At 48.8% G+C, this 20,994-nt stretch overlaps 1 protein-coding gene across 2 annotated transcripts in view; it reads right to left on the reverse strand.

Moving 5' to 3' along the window:
- The window catches only part of mapre3b (microtubule-associated protein, RP/EB family, member 3b), a 67,607-nt gene extending 64,415 nt beyond the window's left edge, over positions 1-3,192 (reverse strand). For both annotated transcript variants that reach the window (XM_068023789.1, XM_068023796.1), the window contains exon 1: positions 3,099-3,192. The gene's annotated coding sequence lies outside the window, so the exon portion shown is untranslated. The remainder of the gene's footprint in view (positions 1-3,098) is intronic.
- Positions 3,193-20,994: the final 17,802 nt, after the last annotated feature.

Raw genomic sequence — 20,994 nt, forward strand, 5'->3', positions numbered from 1 at the left:
GGGGGGGGGGGAAGAAAGGGGGGGGGGGAAGAAAGGGGGGGGGGAAGAAAGGGGGGGGGAAGAAAGGGGGGGGGGGAAGAAAGGGGGGGGGGGAAGAAAGGGGGGGGGGAAGAAAGGGGGGGGGGGGAAGAAAGGGGGGGGGGGGAAGAAAGGGGGGGGGGGGAAGAAAGGGGGGGGGGGGAAGAAAGGGGGGGGGGGGAAGAAAGGGGGGGGGGGAAGAAAGGGGGGGGGGGGAAGAAAGGGGGGGGGGAAGAAAGGGGGGGGGGAAGAAAGGGGGGGGGGAAGAAAGGGGGGGGGAAGAAAGGGGGGGGGGAAGAAAGGGGGGGGGGAAGAAAGGGGGGGGGGAAGAAAGGGGGGGGGGAAGAAAGGGGGGGGGGAAGAAAGGGGGGGGGAAGAAAGGGGGGGGGAAGAAAGGGGGGGGGAAGAAAGGGGGGGGGGAAGAAAGGGGGGGGGGAAGAAAGGGGGGGGGGAAGAAAGGGGGGGGGGAAGAAAGGGGGGGGGAAGAAAGGGGGGGGGGAAGAAAGGGGGGGGGAAGAAAGGGGGGGGGGAAGAGGAGGATGGGGGGGGGGGGAAGAGGAGGATGGGGGGGGGGGGGAAGAGGAGGATGGGGGGGGGGGGGAAGAGGAGGATGGGGGGGGGGGGGAAGAGGAGGATGGGGGGGGGGGGGAAGAGGAGGATGGGGGGGGGGGGGAAGAGGAGGATGGGGGGGGGGGGGAAGAGGAGGATGGGGGGGGGGGGGAAGAGGAGGATGGGGGGGGGGGAAGAGGAGGATGGGGGGGGGGGGGAAGAGGAGGATGGGGGGGGGGGGGAAGAGGAGGATGGGGGGGGGGGGGAAGAGGAGGATGGGGGGGGGGGGGAAGAGGAGGATGGGGGGGGGGGGGAAGAGGAGGATGGGGGGGGGGGGGAAGAGGAGGATGGGGGGGGGGGGGGAAGAGGAGGATGGGGGGGGGGGGAAGAGGAGGATGGGGGGGGGGGGGAAGAGGAGGATGGGGGGGGGGGGGGAAGAGGAGGATGGGGGGGGGGGGGGAAGAGGAGGATGGGGGGGGGGGGGAAGAGGAGGATGGGGGGGGGGGGGGAAGAGGAGGATGGGGGGGGGGGGGAAGAGGAGGATGGGGGGGGGGGGGAAGAGGAGGATGGGGGGGGGGGGGAAGAGGAGGATGGGGGGGGGGGAAGAGGAGGATGGGGGGGGGGGGAATAGGAGGATGGGGGGGGGGGAATAGGAGGATGGGGGGGGGGGAAGAGGAGGATGGGGGGGGGGAATAGGAGGATGGGGGGGGGGGAATAGGAGGATGGGGGGGGGGAATAGGAGGATGGGGGGGGGGGAATAGGAGGATGGGGGGGGGGAATAGGAGGATGGGGGGGGGGAATAGGAGGATGGGGGGGGGGGAATAGGAGGATGGGGGGGGGGAATAGGAGGATGGGGGGGGGGAATAGGAGGATGGGGGGGGGGGAATAGGAGGATGGGGGGGGGAATAGGAGGATGGGGGGGGGAATAGGAGGATGGGGGGGGGGAATAGGAGGATGGGGGGGGGGAATAGGAGGATGGGGGGGGGGAATAGGAGGATGGGGGGGGGGGGAATAGGAGGATGGGGGGGGGGGAATAGGAGGATGGGGGGGGGGAATAGGAGGATGGGAGGGGGGAATAGGAGGATGGGAGGGGGGAATAGGAGGATGGGAGGGGGGAATAGGAGGATGGGAGGGGGGAATAGGAGGATGGGAGGGGGGAATAGGAGGATGGGAGGGGGGAATAGGAGGATGGGAGGGGGGAATAGGAGGATGGGAGGGGGGAATAGGAGGATGGGAGGGGGGAATAGGAGGATGGGAGGGGGGAATAGGAGGATGGGAGGGGGGAATAGGAGGATGGGAGGGGGGAATAGGAGGATGGGAGGGGGGAATAGGAGGATGGGAGGGGGGAATAGGAGGATGGGAGGGGGGGAATAGGAGGATGGGAGGGGGGAATAGGAGGATGGGAGGGGGGAATAGGAGGATGGGAGGGGGGAATAGGAGGATGGGAGGGGGGAATAGGAGGATGGGAGGGGGGAATAGGAGGATGGGAGGGGGGAATAGGAGGATGGGAGGGGGGAATAGGAGGATGGGGGGGGGGAATAGGAGGATGGGGGGGGGGAATAGGAGGATGGGGGGGGGGAATAGGAGGATGGGGGGGGGGAATAGGAGGATGGGGGGGGGAATAGGAGGATGGGGGGGGGAATAGGAGGATGGGGGGGGGAATAGGAGGATGGGGGGGGGAATAGGAGGATGGGGGGGGGAATAGGAGGATGGGGGGGGGAATAGGAGGATGGGGGGGGGAATAGGAGGATGGGGGGGGGAATAGGAGGATGGGGGGGGGAATAGGAGGATGGGGGGGGGAATAGGAGGATGGGGGGGGGAATAGGAGGATGGGGGGGGGAATAGGAGGATGGGGGGGGGGAATAGGAGGATGGGGGGGGGGAATAGGAGGATGGGGGGGGGGAATAGGAGGATGGGGGGGGGGAATAGGAGGATGGGGGGGGGGAATAGGAGGATGGGGGGGGGGAATAGGAGGATGGGGGGGGGGGAATAGGAGGATGGGGGGGGGGAATAGGAGGATGGGGGGGGGGAATAGGAGGATGGGGGGGGGGAATAGGAGGATGGGGGGGGGGAATAGGAGGATGGGGGGGGGGGAATAGGAGGATGGGGGGGGGGGGAATAGGAGGAGGGGGGGGGGGGAATAGGAGGAGGGGGGGGGGGAATAGGAGGAGGGGGGGGGGGAATAGGAGGAGGGGGGGGGGGGAATAGGAGGAGGGGGGGGGGGGTTTGCTGTTGATATGGAGCCACAACACCTTTTCTCTGACATGAACCCGGAGTTTATCGCCGGGGGTGTCTTTGCGCGTTGCCAAGACCACCGGTGCCGAGAGGGTGGGGAAAAGCTGTCGTTTACCTGATAACAGAATTATAATTTAAATTGAAATTAGAGCCCCTGTTCCCCCGGCGCGCGGGGACCTAATTACATAACGCCAATTATCACCGCCTTCACCGGTGGGTGAGGAGCACCTGACCTGTTGTAGGTCGTTTCGCAGACTGGGAAACACGGCTTCAAAACCAGCGGACTCAGTACTCACCGTTTCCCGTTGGTCTGAAGCCGTTTTCAGGCCGCTTGCTCTGAATCAGCGCAACGCATCGAAGCCACACTGCCGCTGCGCACACCGGCCTGAAGGGGCGGGGCCGAGTTTTACAGCACTGCGCCTGCTCCGACCGGCCCAGAGTGGGTGGGGCTGCTGCAGCACTGCGGGGGCGGGGCGCAGACTGCATCGCACGCACAGCAGGGCAGCGCACTGATAGCGTTGTATGCAATGAAAACTCAGTTGGGCGAATCTAATCATAGCATTTGTCAGTGAGGTACACTGCTCAGGTAATGGGAGAAGACGGTGTAATCTGCAATTGTCCATCTGTCTGCAGACAGAGTGTAATATGGAAACATAGAAAATAGGAGCAGGAGTAGGCCATTCGTCCCTTCAAGCAAGCTCTGCCATTCATTATGATCATGGCTGATCATCCAACTCAGTAGCCTGTTCCGGCTTTCGCCCCATACCCTTTGATCCCTTTAGACCCAAGAGCTATATCTAACTCCTTTTTGAAAACATACAATGTTTTGGCCTCAACTGCTATCTGTGGTAGCGAGTGAAGAAATTTCTCCTCATCTCAGTCCTGAAAGGTTTACCCTGTATCCTTAGACTATGACTCCTGGTTCTGGACTCCCCCACCATCGGGAACATCCTGCATCTACCCTGTCAAGTCCTGTTAAAATTTTATAAGTTTCTATGAGATCCCCCCTCACTCTTCTGGACTCCATGCGAATATAATCCTAACCGACACAATCTCTCCTCATATGTCAGTCCCGCCATCCCAGGAATCAGTCTGGTAAACCTTCGCTGCACTCGCTCTATCGCAAGAACATCCTTCCTCAGATAAGGAGACCAAAACTGCACACAATATTCCAGGCGTGGCCTCACCAAGGCCTGTATAATTGCAGCATGACATCCCTGCTCCTGTACTCGAATCCTCTCGCTATGAAGGCCAACATACCATTTGCCTTTTTTACTGCCAAATGAGCCAAAGCGATCTATTCTGTAAATCTCTCATTTTCAACAACTTTTCTTTGTATAGCGACTTTAATGAGTAAAATGACCACAGCACTTCCCAGGATCATTATCAAACAAAATTTGGCATCAAGCAATATAAGAGCTATTAGGGCAGGTGACTAAAAGCTTGGTCAGAAAGGAAGTTTTTAATAAGTGTCTTCTAGGATGAAAGTGAAGTCAAGAGGCATAAAATTCTATGGAGGGATTTCCAGAGCTGAGGGACTTGGCAACAAGCACAGTGGAGTGGCAATTAAAATCAAGGATGATCAAGCAAATTGGAGGAGAGCAGATATCTTAGAGGGTTTGGGCTGAAAGAGATTGCAGAGATAGGGAGGGGTGAGGCCATGGAGGGATTTGAAAACAAGGATAAGAATTTTTAAATTGAGGCATTGGTGAACCAGGTGCCAAAGTAGGTCAATGAACACAGGAGTCATGGGTGAATGAGACCGTACAAGTTAGGACATGGGCAGCAGAGTTTTGGATGAACAGGTTTACAGAAGGTAGAATGTGGGAGGCCAGCCAGAAGTGGATTGGAATAGTCCAGTCTAGAGGTAACACAAAAATGGAAGATGAACTGAGGCAAGGGCAAAGTTGTAAAATGATACAGAGGTGGAAATAAGTGTCTTAGCGATGATGCAGAGAAGTCTTCAGAAGGTCCTCTCCAGGTCAAGTATGACACCAAGGTTGCCAACATTCTGGTTCAGCCTCAGACTGTTGCCAGGGAGAGGGATGGAATTGATGTTTAGGGAACGCAGCTTGTTTGGGAGGACTGGCTTTGGTCTTTTAAATATTTGGTTGTAAGAAATTTCTACTCATTCAGTACTCGATGTTGGAAAAGCAGTCCAATGATATAGTCAATGAAAGGGCCGAGGTGGTGAGGCAGAGCTGGGTGTCATCAGTGTATACATGGAAGCTGACACTGTGGGCGGAATCTTTTGGACTTAATCCAGGCCTGGAATGCCGGGACCATTTTCGGGTTTGGAATCCGATTAACTAATTTGCACTACTTGCTGTGGGTTTTTAACTCAGCTGTGGCATAAGCAACCTACCACTGGGTTGCCTAATCAATTAGGGAGGGCAGGTGGGATGACTCACCCATTCTGTCAAAGGAAGGCTTTCGACTTAAAAGGACTATGGTGTGTGTTATAAGGGCTCACCAGCAGTTGCATCTGCTGTAGGATGTGAGGGGCTGCACTGAGATGTTCTTTCCCAAGGATGGGAGGAGGAGGTCAATCTCTTCAACCAAGCAGGCATGGATGAAAGTCGCCTAGGACGTCAGCAGCTGAAATGTGGTCCTTTCAACCTGGAGACAGTGAGCCAAGAGGCTCCAGGACCTCAGGAGGGTGGGAAAGGTGAGTGACATAACACTTTCTTCTCCTGCAGGACAACAGACCTTGCAGGTCCACTCATTCCGCTCTCTGCGGGCACCTACTCACATAGCCATCTGAACAGCCAACATTCACACTCACCCTCAGCCTATTGCCATCTTCCATCCATGCCTCAGTCTTCCAAGTGCTGTCTTTCCCTCCAGCCACACATGCCATTGCTAACACTCACACTTCTTTGCTTCCTCTCCTTTCAGGAGAAGAGAGTACACAACTTGGCAGGAGGCAGATGACGGATGGGTGGGCCGGGGGGCGGCGGTGGCCATGGTGTTATAGTGGTCTGAGGTGGCCCTGCAGTGACGGACACCTTGAAGAAGCTCTTCCTGCTGTGCACTCGCCTCGGTGACCATGACGAGTTGCTGACAGGTCAGCAAACAGGAAATTCCAGAAGTGAGGATTAAAACAGGCCTTAATTGGCTTCTGAACTACTTAACAACAAACCTGACAGATCTAAGGGGGTAAACTGCTGAATGCCGTCCCACAGAAATGCAGAAGGGGGCGTGATGAAATCAGATTCCTGTCCCAACATCAATTTTAGTGGATGTAACACACATGCAAACCCACCTCCCCTTGCCTGGAAAAATTCTGTCCTGTGTGTTTGGGTGATGTCACCAAGCAGCAGTACATAGATGAGAAAACGGAGGCTGCCAAGGATAGATCCTCAGGGGACACTAGAGGCAAAAGTGCAGGATGAAAAGCCATTGCAGGTGATTCTCTGGCTATGACTGGACAGATAAGAATGGTACCAGGTGAGTGCAGTCCCAACCCAGCTGGATGACAATGGAGGGGCACAGGAGGACAGTGGTGTGTTTAACTATTTCAAAGGCTGCAGACAGCTTGAGAAAGTTGAGAGGAGATTGTTTACCATTGTCACATTCACATAGGATGTCATTTGTGACTTTGATAAGAGCCATTTCAGTACTGTGGCAGCAACTCATTGGGGGCATTCAGACAAGGGGTTCTGGCAAAGATAGGCATGGATTTGGGAGATGAAAGCATGTTCAATGAGAAGGATAGGAGGTTGGCGATGAGATAGTAGTTTGCAAGGATGGAAGGGTTCAAGGTTTGTTTCTTTTGAGGAGAAGGGTGATGACGACAGATTTGAAGGAGAGGGCCAGAACCTGAGGAGAGAGAATCGTTATCAGCGAACATGGGAGTTAGGAAGTGAAGTTGAGTGACGATCAGTTTAGTGGGAATAGGATGGAAGGATTGCAAGGCAGGTGTCATGGACAAGATAAGCGTGGAGAGGGCAGGAAGGAAGATAAGAGAGAAACTCTGTAAATCTCTTGTGGGTTGCTTTCAGACCTGAGCATGGCAGCAGACAGTGAGATACAGTAAGTGAAAGTGGTGACAAGTAGATGAATGGATTCCTTCCAGATACAATGCTGGATCGTGTATCAGAAAACTCCCTCCACTTCTCCTGCTGTCAGACAGCATGAGATCGTTGATGGACTTGCACAGTGCTCCCTCATCCTACAGGTATCTGGACCTCAGATGAGAAAATTGGGATGGTCCCTACATTCTCTAAGCTCAGGCATCATTCGCTACTTGGCGGCAACCATCCAATGCACAAAGCGGGTAAATCTCGCTATAAGAGTGGGGGGCTGTTCTGGGTCTGTTTCTCTCTGGCCCCTCTGCCAACCACAGGATTATAAAAGTTAACTTTATGTTTTTTGATTTGATCAGATATACAAGTTTAGAAATTCAATCAATGGTGCTGGTTTTACTGACATAAAACAGGCATCTAAGGGTCCAATATCGGGGGATAAGCACGCACGGACTCAAATCCTGCCGAAAGTGTGCTGACTGCCATATTGTATCAGGCTCCTGCATAAGCGTCCAGGGTGTGTGCCTGAAGTATTAAAAAGCCTTGTTGAATTTAAATTGGGGTCTCACACCGTCTTCTGCTAACAATTTTTTTCTGGTGCTGGAATGTTTCTGGCTGTCTTTAAGACAGTTTCATGGCAGTCATGTATGGTCTGGTAGGGATGCTTTTGGGGCTACAGGATGAAGGGGAAGCAACTAAAAAGACAGGACAGAGCATGAGCAGCTGGGAGAAGGAGGATGATGCACAGGAGCCCATGTCTACAGCAGATCTTTCAGGAGCACCAACTGCATAGGATCAATGCATTAGCCTTTATTGAAAGGGGATTGGAGTACAGGAATAAAGAAGTCTAACTAAAATTGTACAGGGCTTTGGTGAGACTGCACCTGGAATACTGTGTGCAGTTTTGGTCTCCACATTTAAGAAAGGATATGCTTGCATTAGAGGCAGTGCAGTGAAGATTTACTAAATTGGTCCCTGGGATGAGGGGGTTGTCCTATAATGACAGGCTGAGTAAATTGGGCCTATATTCTCTGGAGTTTAGAAGAAGGAAAGGTGATCTAATTGAGACATGCAAGATTCTGAAAGTCTTGATAGGGTAGAAGCTGAGAGATTGTTCCCACTGGTCAGGGAATCGAGAACACGGGGACACAGTCTCAGGATGAGGGGTCAATCATTTAGGACTGAGATGAGGAGAAATTACTTCACTCAAACGGTTGTGAATCTTTGGAATTCTCGACCCCAGCGAGTTGTGGATGCTCCATCATTGAATACATTTAAGGCTGGAATAGATAGATTTTTTGTCCCGCAGGGAATCAAGGGATATGAGGAGTGGGCAGGAAAGTGCAATTGAAGCCCAAGATCAGCCATGATCATATTGAATGCTGGAGCAGGCTCAATGGGCCATATGGTCTACTTCTGCTCCTATTTCTTGTGTTCTTATAGGTGAAGTGAAGGCACCTATCACCGAGCTAAGTCACCTGCTGTAACCATAACTAAACACTTGAATCAGGGTATGGACAGCAGTGCTTGCTGCTATCAAGGTCACTGTGGCCCTTAACTTTTATGCGATAGGGTGGTTTCAGGCAGCAGCAGGTGACATCAGTGACATTTCTCATTTTGATGTTCACAATTGTATCAGGGAGATGACCAAAGCTTGCTAAACGAGGAGCAACAGCAACATTACTTTTCCAATTGGCAGAGCGAAGCAGGGTGAGAGAGCATTAGGTTTCATGTGCATTGCAGGTTTCCCCAGCATTCAAGGTGCCATAGACTGCATGCAAATTGTCTTCTGTGTTGTGCTCCCCATCATCGTCCTGGGATCTTTCTGAACAGAAAAGGATTCCACTCCCTCAATGTCCAGCTTATTTGTGACCATTGGCACATTGTGCAAGTCCTCTGTTGTTTTTGTTCCAACTAGGTCACCAGGTTGCAGACTGGTTACTGGGTGATAAGATGCATCACTTTCAGACATGACTTCTGCCAGGAACCCAGGTACAATTTTAGAGCTCCTGCGCAAGACCTGCGTGTTCGACTGCTTTTTCATTCTAATTCATCAAGCACCAAAGTACACAGATGCGCAGTTGTAACAGTGATTTGCTCACACTTAAATACCATTTTTTCCTTTAATCATTACACTTCATGACTATTATCAATAAATCACGGTGAAGCAAAGATACATGGAGGTGACAGTATAACCAGTTAATTGTAGTTAAACAATGATATATTCATACAGCTAAAATACATTTTGTTCTTCTCAATCCCTACCAATTATCCCATTCACCTGGTTATATTGCCTTAATTAGCTCAGTACAACTTCTCATAAGCACCTGTGATCAGATAGGCATATTCCAGATCATTATAAACATTGCTGAGTGCTTACTTTCTGATATTGCATCATCCACTTTATCTGTGAAAATGCCATTCCCTGCGCCCGTTACACAATCACAATGGCTTGCAATCCCACATTCAACTTTACAATCCCCTATTCATCAGAAAACAATTTTAACTCATTGTGTGCTGATCCTAATTTAGTATGTGCTGGTCCCACAGGCTGCCCAGGACATTTTATGTAGACTCTTGTTCCCACACTGTGCCAGGATCAGAAATGCCAGCGTGCTCAAGCAATATTTCCGCTTCCTGGGAGACAGTTGGCAGATGCTTTGCTTTGCAACACGACCATGACCATGTTTCCAGATTTGTGGTCATTTGCTGCATAATTTTGCCACAATGAGGGACCAGCTTTTAGCATCTACTGGGCAGAAGAAAGGGCAGAAGGTGGAAGAGCAGCATAAAGAGGAGGAGCAGGAGCAACATTGTACACTAGCGCCCCTAACTGCCAGAGTTCTTGTAGAGCAACTCATCCAAGAGCACTTTCCTGCACCATACCTCCCATCCACAATACACCGACAGTTCCACAATGCTTATCACCACCATCCTATCTACCACCAACGGTTGCTTCCCTTCAGTCCAGCTTATGGACCTAGCTTTTACTTCAATACAAATATTGACACAAACACCAAATCCAGAACAAAAATAAATATTCAACAACACAATTTCATCTTTTTAGTATCTGTTTAACAGAAATAATTATGTATCACCTTTGCGTAACACCTTAGCGCCTGTCTGGTGTTCTCATTTAGCTATCATAGTATTCATACAAAGGGCATAGCTGAGATATTAAATGAATACTTTGCAGCTGTCTTTACCGAGGAAGAAAATACAACCCAGGCAATGTTGAAAGAGGAGGTAAGTCAGACACTAGAGGGGTTTAAAACTGATAAAGAGGAAGTATTAAATAGGCTGTCTGTACTTAAAGTGGATAAAGCACCAGGACCAGATGCGATGCATCCAAGGATACAGTTCCAGGATCTTGATCCAGCGACAGTAAAGGAACGGCGATATAGTTCCAAGTCAGGATGGTGTGTGACTTGGAGAGCAACTTGCAGGTGGTGGTGTTCCCCTGCATTTGCTGCCCTTGTCCTTCTGGGTGGTAGAGGTCGCGGGTTTGGAATGTGCTGTCTAAGGAGCCTTGGTGCATTGCTGCAGTGCATCTTGTAGATGGTACACACTGCTAAGTCATTGAAGGTGGCAAGACAGGTTGACAGAGTGGTTAATAAAGTATACAGTGTCCTTGGCTTTATTAATAGGGTACAAGGATACAAGAGCAAGGAAGATATGTTGAACTTGTATAAGACACTAGTTCAGCCTCAGCTGGAGTATTGCGTCCAGTTCTGGGCGCCACACTTTAGGATAGACGTGAGGGCATTGGAGAGAGTACAGAAAAGATTCATGAAAATGGTTCCAGGGATGAGGAATTTCAGTTATGAAGATAGATTGCAGAAGTTAGGACTAAGTCGAGAAAGAGGGGGCACAGATGTAAAGTATTTGGTAAGAGAAGCAAAAGTCACATGAGGAAAAACCTTTTCATGCAGCGCGTGGTTAAGGTCTGGAATGCACTGCCTGAGAACGTGGTGGAGGCAGGTTCAATTGAAGCATTCAAAAAGACAGTTATATGAAAAGGAAGAATGTGCAGGGTTATGGGGAGAAGGCAGGGAAATGGAACTGAGGGAATTGCTCTTTCGGAGAGACAGTGTGGACACGATGAGCCAAATGGCCTCCTACTGCACTGTAACGATTCTGCAATTCTGTGTTTCCTTATTTGGAAACGTTGGGAAGTGGAAATGCTGCTGAGCATCTATTGAGGATACATCAGATGGCTGTGGGTAACCTCGAGCTGATTTGGGCTTTGAGTGCCCAGCTGTAGACTGCATATCTCCTCAGCCTGGGCATCGTTCAACCTCCATCAGTCCAATAATCTTGTGTTTCTGATACCTGAAGAAAATAGTTATTGGAATGTGGTGTTACTACAATGTACGGCAGATCAGACTCAGGTTGAAAATGTAGATCAGTGATTTTCAAACTTGTCTATGTTGAAATATTGGCAGACTTCCAAGAACCCTTTCACCTAAGACCTATAGGCAGCTGGGATCAAGCGAGTCCCTGGAGGAGTATAGGGGATGTAGGAGTACACTTAAGAAGGAAATTAGGAGGGCGAAAAGGGGCCATGAGATTTCCCTTGCAAATACGATAAAGGAGAATCCTAAAATATTCTATAAGTATATTAAGAGTAAAAGGATAGCTAGGGAGAGAGTAGGTCCCCTTAAGGATCAGTGTGGTAATCTATGTGTGGAGCCATGGGAAATGAGCGAGGTCTTAAATGAATACTTCTCGTCTGTATTAACCGTGGAGAAGGTCATGGAAGCTAGTGAGTTCAAGGGAGGGAACAGCAATATCCTGGAGAATATCAACATTACAAAGGAGGAGTTGTTGTAGGTTTTGAAGCGCATTAAGGTGGATAAATCCCCAGGGCCTGACCAAGTGTATCCTAGGATGCTATGGGAAGCAAGGGAGGAGATTGCTGGGGCCCTGGCAGAGATTTTTGTATCATCGTTGGCAATGGGTGAGGTACCAGAAGACTGGAGGATAGCTAATGTTGTGCCTTTATTTAAGAAGGGCAGCAGGTTAGCCAGGGAACTACAGGCCTATGATGGGAAAGTTATTGGAAGGGATTCTGAGAGACAGGATTTATATGCATTTGGAAAGGCAAGGTCTGATTAGGGATAGTCAGCATGGCTTTGTGCGTGGGAAATCATGTCTCCCGAATTTGATTGAGTTTTTTGAGGAGGTGACCAAGAGGATTGACGAGGGCAGGGCGGTGGACGTTGTCTACATGAACGTTAGCACGGCCTTTAACAAGGTTCCACATGGTAGGCTGGTCCGGAAGGTTCGAACACATGGGATCCAGGGTGAGCTAGCCAATTGGATGCAAAATTGGCTTGGTGATAGGAGGCAGAGAGTGGTAGTGGAGGGTTGTTTTTCAGATTGGAGGCCGGGGACCAGTGGTGTGCCGCAGGGATCGGTGCTGGGCCCTCTGTTGTTTGTCATATATATATTAAAATTTTTCTGTCAATTAACACGTTCTCTGCACTAATGCTTTGTCTTTCAGCACACCATTAACATACGGTTTGCTTTTGCTCCATGACATGCTTGTCAGTTATTCTCTGTGACCCTGTCCTAGCAACACCTTCCCTTTTGTTATCTCTTGCCCCACCCCCACTTTATTTGCTTAAAACCTATTACATTTCTAACCTTTGCCAGTTCTGATGAAAAGTCACTGACCTGAAACGTTAATTTTGCTTCTCTCTCCACAGATGCTGCCAGACCTGCTGAGTATTTCTAGCATTTCTTGTTTTTATTTCAGATTTCCAGCATCTACAGTATTTTGCTTTTATTATATTATTATTTTATTAGTTCAGTTTAGGTGCAATAAAGTTAACCTCTTTTTTTGTTAACTCAAGAAAACCTACCTGATTACTTACTTGCTATGATCATAACAAGAACCAATCAAACACCTACTGAATTGGCTAGTTCATCCACTTTAAGAAAGAATTAAACCCGTTGTGGTCTAACAAGGAGAGGGAAAAGAGGGAAGGCCTTCAACTCCTCCTCATTTGACCGTAACAGAAATTTGGGGGCTCACGTCTGGGATCAAACCCAAAGACAAATGGGAAATTGGAAGGGGGAAACCAAATTGATCCCTAGCATTAATTAAAAAACTTCAATACAGGTTTTCCTGTGGTTTTCAGTGCTCGAGTACATAGAACATAGAACATAGAACAGTACAGCACAGTACAGGCCCTTCGGCCCACGATGTTGTGCCGAACCTTTAACCTACTCTAGGATCAAACTACCTACATACCCTTCATACTGCTATCATCCATGTACCTAATAGATGTAATTGTTCATTTTACTGAGCTCTTTCTTGGGGCTAGAGGTGATGTGTGAAGCATGCTGTAAATAAGAGAAAAAGATAAATTTACAGACTTCCAAAACAGGTGACAGAGGCCTCCCTGCTGATCTCCTGTTGAGAGAGATTTGTGATGTTCTGAACTCTAGTTAATTAACTACAGACTCTACATGAGGGCAGTATTCAATGGTTCAGTCTCACTGAATGGCTGAAGTCATTATGGAGGCAAGTTTAGCACTGCACCAAATGTCATAATACTAACATGTCTACATTTGAGGCCACTACCTTCCTAGAACAGAGGGAAGTAACTTGGGCCAGGTTAAAAGCCCTGTCTGTTGAAGAGTTGAAAAAAGTAGCTATGCAGTTAGAAATTACTAATCCAAATGCTAGGAAGCCTGAAATCCTAAGACTTGTGGCCAACCATTTTAAAATTGACACTAAAGAATTGGAGACAGGCATAAAATCTGAAACAAACAAAGTAACATTAGCTAAGGTACAACTAGAACAGAGGAAACTAGAATTAGAATTCCAGTAGGAGAAAGAGCAGAGAGAATTTCAGGAAAGGGAAAAAGAAAGAGCTTTCCAGAGAGAGAAAGAGGGGAGAGAATTCCAGGAAAGGGAAAAGGAAAGAGTTTTCCAAAGGGAGTTAAGGCAGCTAGAACTGAATAGGAGAAGACCCAATGTACCCAGTGAAGGAACCGGTTATGAGGGAATACCTTTAGCTCAGGACCAGGTGCTGAGCTCTTAAAGCTCTCCCAGTTGATACCAAAGTTCAATAAGGGGGATGTGGAAGCTTCTTTCATCTCTTTTGAAAAGCTTGCCAAACAGTTGAAGTGGTCAATAGACAGCTGGACAAACTAACAGGCAAAGCCCATGAGGTTTATTCACTGTTGCCTGATGAGAGTTCATCAGATTATGAGATGACTAAAAATGCTATCCTGAGTGCATTTGAGTTAGTACTGGAGGCATATTGCCAAAAGTTCCGAACTCTCCGAAAGCAGCCGGAACAAACTTACATCAAGTCTGAAAGAGTTAAGCAACTCATTTTGACCCATGGATATTGGTACTTAAAATCGAGTCCACCTATGAAAACCTCAGAGATATGATCCTCCTTGAGGAGTTCAAAAACTTGCTTCCCCTTTCCGTAAGAAACCGCGTGGAGGAACAAAAGATTCTGAGAGCCAGGCTGGCAACAATTCTGGCTGATGATTATACACTTATTCATAAGCCCTTGTCCCAAGGGAAACCCTTCCCCAGTCACCTCCAAAAACCTGAAAAGGTTAGAAGGTGGGAGAGTGATAGGAGGATGGACAGTCCTGAGTGAGAAGGGAGAGCTGGAAACACTGTGGGCCCACCTCAGACCAAAAAGGAAGTTGCTGACAACAGGAGTGATGCCCAGAATCTTGTATGTTTCCATTGTAACAAGGCAGGCCACCTTCGAGCTGATGCTGAAAGTTACGGGGAAAACCCATAGGTTTAGTCAGGGTACACCAGACCCGTGCAGAAACAGGGGCCCTGATGGAAAGCACAGCGGATCAGGCTGTGGATTTAACTGTGGCAGTGAAAAATATTTAACAAAATCCCTGAGAGTTACCAGGATTTTATGTTCAGAGGGAAAAGCGACCCCATACCCCTCGAGTGAGGCGAATAAGCCCATAGTTATACTTAGGGATACAGGTGCCATCCAATCCCTTCTGCTGGGAAAAGGCATGACCTTTCCCCCAGAGAGTGCATTGAATGCTAGTAAACAGTATTGGAGGAAAGTATATGCCCATACCTATATACCGGGTGCACCTGGAGTGCGACCTTGTTTCAGGACTGGCAACTGTGGGGATTGTCCCTCGTTTACCTGTGGACGGAGTCGACCTGCTCCTGCCTAACGATCTGGCAAGGGCGAAGGCAGTAGCTTCCTCAGTGGTTTGAGAGAGACTGAAAGAGTTTGGGGAGACAGAGAAGTTAGAGGAAAAGGTTCTTGCCATTTTTCCTGACTGTGTGGTGACCCGGTCCATGGTTGAACAAGCTCCATCACAGGAGGCTGAACTGGCACTGCAGACAGATGACCCTACTGTTTAGTTATCTGAAACCTTCTTTGGAAAGTTAGAGGACCCAGAGGATGGGTTAAACAGATCTTCCTTGCTCAAGGCTCAGCAAGCCGACCCAGGGTTAAAAAAGTTAGCACAGACTGCCCAAACTGAAGCTGAAGCAGAGGGAGTTCCAGAGTGCTACTATTTAAAGGATGAAGTGCTGATGAGGAAGTGGAGGCCTCCTCACAGACCTGCAGACGAAGGGTGGACAGTGGTTCACCAGGTAGCGGTGCACCAGGTAGTGGTGCCGCCAAGGTACTGTAGGGAAATATTGAGAATAGCCCACGAACTTCCAATAGCTGCACATGTCCGTATCAGAAAAACCCAAGCCTGCATAAGGCAGCATTTTCACTGGTCACAACTCCACAAGGATGTGTTGGAGTTCTATAAGGCTTACCACACGTGCCAGGTTTTGGGGAAGCCTCACAGAATCACAGAATTGTTACAGCACAGAAGGAGACCATTTGGCCCATCATGTCAGCTCTCCTAAGGAGCATTTCACCTAATGTCACTCCTGCACCTTCTCCCTGTAACCCTGCACATTCTTCCTTTTCATATAACTGTCTACTTCCCTTTTGAATGTTTCAGTTGAACCTGCCTCTACCACACTCTCAGGCAGTGCATTCCAGATCTTAACCACTCGCTACGTGAAAAAGTTTTTCCTCATGTCGCTTTTATTTCTTCTACCAATTACTTTAAATCTGTGCCCTCTCCTCAATCCTTTCAACCTGCAATAAAACCTGCATCCCTAATTCCCATAACAGTTTTTGGGGAACCACTTAGTAGAGCACTGGTAGCTTTTGTGGGCCCCTGCCGAAAATAAAAGGGGGCTATCTGTATCTTCTCACCTTTACGATGAAATTCAGTGTAGGCTGGAGCACAAGCTGATTGAGCCCAGTCAATGCAGTTGGAGTTCCCCAGTTGTGCTCGTGCACAATCCCGGATAAAAAAAATAAACTAGAGTATGGCCATGACAGTGAGACTGATGAGTGTATGTGTACAGTTCACTTTTTAATTTGTGGCCTCATAATAAAATGTTCTTGTTGTCACATTTCATTTCGCATGGTGGGGAGGTGTTATGCCAATGGGTTTCGCTGAATGATAATTTTCTTTAATCCACTGACTGGAGATCTGAATTTGTATTTTTTTTTAGAAAATACATTTTTTAAAAGCTATTAAAAAAAGGTTGACTTTGATAGCAGCTTAAGATGATCTCCTAGTTTGCTAAACTGTATTCTACATTGCAAAGGTCTATGAGGAGGGAGACAAAATGTCTAATTCCCCAGCAAGAACCAAGACCTAGGAAGTTTAAAGGAACTGCCTGTTCTCTTTAGCAAGAGAGAAATACTGCTAACTGCTATGTTTTGAATCACTGAGTGACTGTCATGTGACAAGCCCCTCCCTATCTGTGGTTTTAAAGCTGATGTTTTCTCTGCAGCAGAGGCGAAGCAATTGGACTTTGATATGAGCAGACCCTAAATGGGGGTCTCTCTCTCTCCATTCCAGCTTGAAAGCTTTCAGATCCTGCTGTTGACTGACCACCTTTGCATACTCCGGCTACAATCAGAAACCCCATTGGAGGAAATCATCTGCATCACTGTCCCCAAAGACACTCACCGAACCAGTCATCTATCTCTTCAAACTAAAAGCCTCACAACCACTGAAGTCAACAAGAAGCCAGCTGAATCACCAAACTCCACAGACTGTAGACCTTTTTTATGGTCTCTAACTCAACCAATCTACATTTCCCCACTCTGTAACCTATTTGTGTGTGTGTGTAAAAACCTCTAATGTGTGTGTGTGAGTGAAAGTTGGTGCATTGTTTATTATTTTTATTAGTTCGGTTTAGGTACAATAAAGTTAACCTCTTTCTTTGTTAACTCAAGAAAACCTATCCGATTGGTTCTTGTTATGATCATAGCAAGTAAGTAATCAGATACCTACTGAATTAGCCAGTACATCCACTTTAAGAAAGAATTAAACCTGTTGTGGTCAAACAAGGAGAAGGAAAAGAGGGAAGCCCTTCTACCCCTCCTCACTTGACCGTAACACAGAAGAATCTTGCCAATTATGAAATTAAAGTTGCACTGACAACAATCCAGATTTCACACAATTATCTTACTTTATGCTCTGGAAATCCCTTACAGATGCTGGTTTGAAAGCATTCGTGTAGACAATGGCCTCAACAGCTCTCATACTCTGCTCCAGAACAGAGCTGTCTCTGTTCATCAGGAGCTATTCACAGCCAAGCACACAATATCCCAGATCTCCGTTAGTACAGCATCTTCATCAGACTGGAGGGCCACATGATACATTCTTCCCTGACAATATTCTTGATACCAAGAACCTTGCTGGCAGCTGGAGACACAATTTAAAAAGAAACACTGGGCTGAATTTTATTTGGGCGCTGCCATGCAGCGCGGTGGCACTCTTTAAACTCAGCGGGGTGCCCGCAGAGCCCCCGTGATATTACGCGTGGGGTCTCATTAGCTTCACGGCGCTGAGCCATCCTTCCCATATTACATGGGGAGAGGTGGGGCATTCGGCACAGTGAGAGATATTTTGACAGCTGTGCAGGAGGTGCTGGGGCCCTATTTTAAGCACCCCAGCACCTGCTTCCTGACATCTGTCAAAGAATACTTACCTGACTGCTGAAGAGTGGGTCTGCTGTCAATCTGGCAACAAAGCAGAAAGTGCTGCAGAAATCCAGCAGGTCAGGCAGCATCTGTGGAGAGAGAAGCAGAGGTAACTTGACCAAGTTCACAGATCTGAAAGTTAACTCTGCTTCTCTCTCCACAGATGCTGCCTCACCTGCTGAGTGACCACAGCACTTTCCGCTTTGCTGCCACATACTTATCCTGCTGTGTCCCAGTGTCCTGTAAAGTTGCGATCCTCTTCTTCCATTCCTTCTTGTAGGCGTGCCGCACCTGGGTGAATAATCTTAATTTTGCACATTCCAGGACGTGAGACTTAAATAGACCATAAAAGGTATTACAGTGGTTTACAGAGAACACACTGACACAAATGGGAATGCACAGGTGTCACAGCAATGTAAATACGTCCTTCACTAAATGTTTCTCACCAACATGTGTGTCCTTTTCTCTGTGTGAATGATGTGTGCCAGCATGTAGCGCCAATGTCACATCCTTTTGCACCGTTGGCCCTTCAGGAGAGCCAATGTATGCAATTACATCATTGCTATGCCACCATTATTCATGAGCGTCTCCATGGACTCAGTGACATGGACATTGGCTCAGTCAGCTGCTGCCTGTAATGGTTTACACAGGGACGCTGCAGATGTGGACTGGTGCACAGCAGGTGAGCGAGGGTGATGTGTGGCTTGCAGAGCTCATGTCGGTTCCTATGGAGCAGACAGCCTTTGTCTTCCGTACATCCCTAACTCACTGCTAGCCCTGTGTGCAGAGCCTGGGTGCCATCTGCCCTCCCATGCGTCTTTCATGTTGTAGGTCCTCAGCGTCCTCATAGTCCGAGGAGGAATCCTGTTGACATCTCTCCTCATCATGCCAGGCCTGGTCTTTATTGGGTGTGTAGTTGTGCAGACCAGCAAAGAAAGGAGCTGGCTTTTTTGGCCCATAGTACAGGGCATCACCCTATCTATCCAGGCATTGGAAGCCCTCTTTCAGCATGCCGGTCTTCTGCTCAATGGTGGCTCTTGTAGCTCAGTGGCTGGCATTGTATCTCTCCTCTTCAGCAGTGGTGGGGTCCCGCACTGGTGTCGGGAGCCATGTCTGCAAGGGATAGCCCTTATCTTCAAGAAGCCACCCCTCCATCTGAGCCAGTTCCGTGAGCAGCGGTGGCAGCTGAGATTGGCGCAGGTCCCAGGTGTCATGACAGCTGCCTGAGAAGCGGTCACAGATTTGCATGAAGCATCTGTGGTGATCACATACCAACTTCACCTAGATTGAGAGGATTCCTTTAATGATGATGTCTGCAGGTGGCAGCCTGCTGGGAGGCCTGATGGCCACATGAATGCAGTCTATGACCATTACAACCTATGGTTCTCCAGCAATGGTGCCGAAACCAATGGCCCGCTGGGCCTGGCTGTGAGAGACCGTCCTGAAGCAAACATACTCACTGGCCCTCTGGTGCAGGGCATTGGTGACCTCCCTGATGCAGCGGTGCACTGCTGACTGTGTGACCGCACAAAGATCTCTGGTAGGCCTCTCTCTGCAGAATTTTACTGGTCCCTGCGCCGCAATCTGCAGTGTTGAGGGGCCGGTAAAATTCAGCCCACCATGTATAAGATTTCCAATTTTGTTTTGAGTACATTCCCCAACAATAGCTTTGCCCCAACTCAACCACCCAGCCATGCAATTCACAACCGTATGAAATGATCCAAACCATGAAGGTAGATAAAAGAAAGCAAGAGAAAGGATGATAAACCAAAGCAGATATTAATCTGTATGACCTTAGTAGACATAGCAACCAGTTAATCCTATTAACTGCTTAAGTCATGGTCCAAATCCCTATGAATCTGTTGCAATAAGCATGTAAAAGCATTGAGGCTAAATCAAGCCCATGTAGTTCGATGGACACCCTGGCTAGTGCAGCTCATAAGAAGGTAACCTTTATTCAAATGCTACTATTAGGAGAATTTGTTTTTCTAATAAAGTAAACAACTTTTTTAATCTATAGGCGACAGAAGATTCAATATAGCAATCAGATCATGAGACACTACAAATCAGTGACAATTTAGTTACTGTGCATTGTTTTAACATCAGAAGAGAGAAAAAAGGGGCAGGATCTTTGCCCCCAATATGGGGATGGGAACGTAGGTGGGTGGGCATGTATTTTTGCACTGCCAGCCAGTGTGCTGGTTTGCTGGCCCCTGAGCCATTTTGCTGCAGGCCGGATCGGGAGCAGAATGGCTACTCGCCCGCAAGCAGCAGGTAGCTTGTTAAGATAATTAAAAGGCCAATGATCAGAGGCCAACTGGAAATTTCCAGTCGTCCTGTGGGTCCCCCTTGGCGTGGGAGCACATTAGCTGCCTGGAGGTGGCCTCCCAGTGGCAGAAGGGGAGCCAGTGCTCTAGGCCAGGCGCGTCCAACCTTTTCGCATTATAATTTTTGTCCTACATAGGGGGCCGTTGAGTAAAGTGTGGAAAGATAAAGGTATTAGAAATTTATTTTACTATTAATCAAAAACACAAACTGTGCATTTTTTGTGAACAAGCTTTAAATGAGAAAATTAATAAGAACTTACTTTCTCATCACTATGGTGAACACTGATTTAGTAAGATATCTAGCATTGTTTTTGCTTGCAGAAGTAGACAATGTCTGCCCACATGCTTGGGTATTCAGGATAGATGTCCACCTGTCAGGAATGATCTTGATTGCTCTCTCTGTTCTGTTTCTCACCCTGTCTGCCTCTGTGTACGTCTCTCTCTGCCTCTGTGTCTCTGTTTCTGTGTGTGTTTTTGTGTGTGTGTGTGTGTGTGTGTGTCTCTTTCTGTTTTTGTCTGTGTGTGTGTCTCTCTCTGTCTCTGTCTCTCTCTCTCTCCCCCTTCCCTCTGTGACCCCCCCTGCTCTCTGTGTCACCCACCACCACCCCACTGCTCCCAGGACCCAGTTACGCTGGCACGCTGCCTCCAGGGCCCGTATCCTCCTCCTCCTCAGGTGGTTGCTCCTTGGTGACGGTGGCGGAGATGAAGAGCCCGAGACCCAGGCCAGTTCCATAAGCAGGCAGAGCCAGTCCTGGGCCTGGAGCCCGAGCTGAAGGCCGCACTAGGAATGGAGTTTGTGGGGGGGAAGCG

This window comes from Heterodontus francisci, chromosome 3 (assembly GCF_036365525.1).
Source record: "Heterodontus francisci isolate sHetFra1 chromosome 3, sHetFra1.hap1, whole genome shotgun sequence".
NCBI lineage: Eukaryota > Metazoa > Chordata > Chondrichthyes > Heterodontiformes > Heterodontidae > Heterodontus > Heterodontus francisci.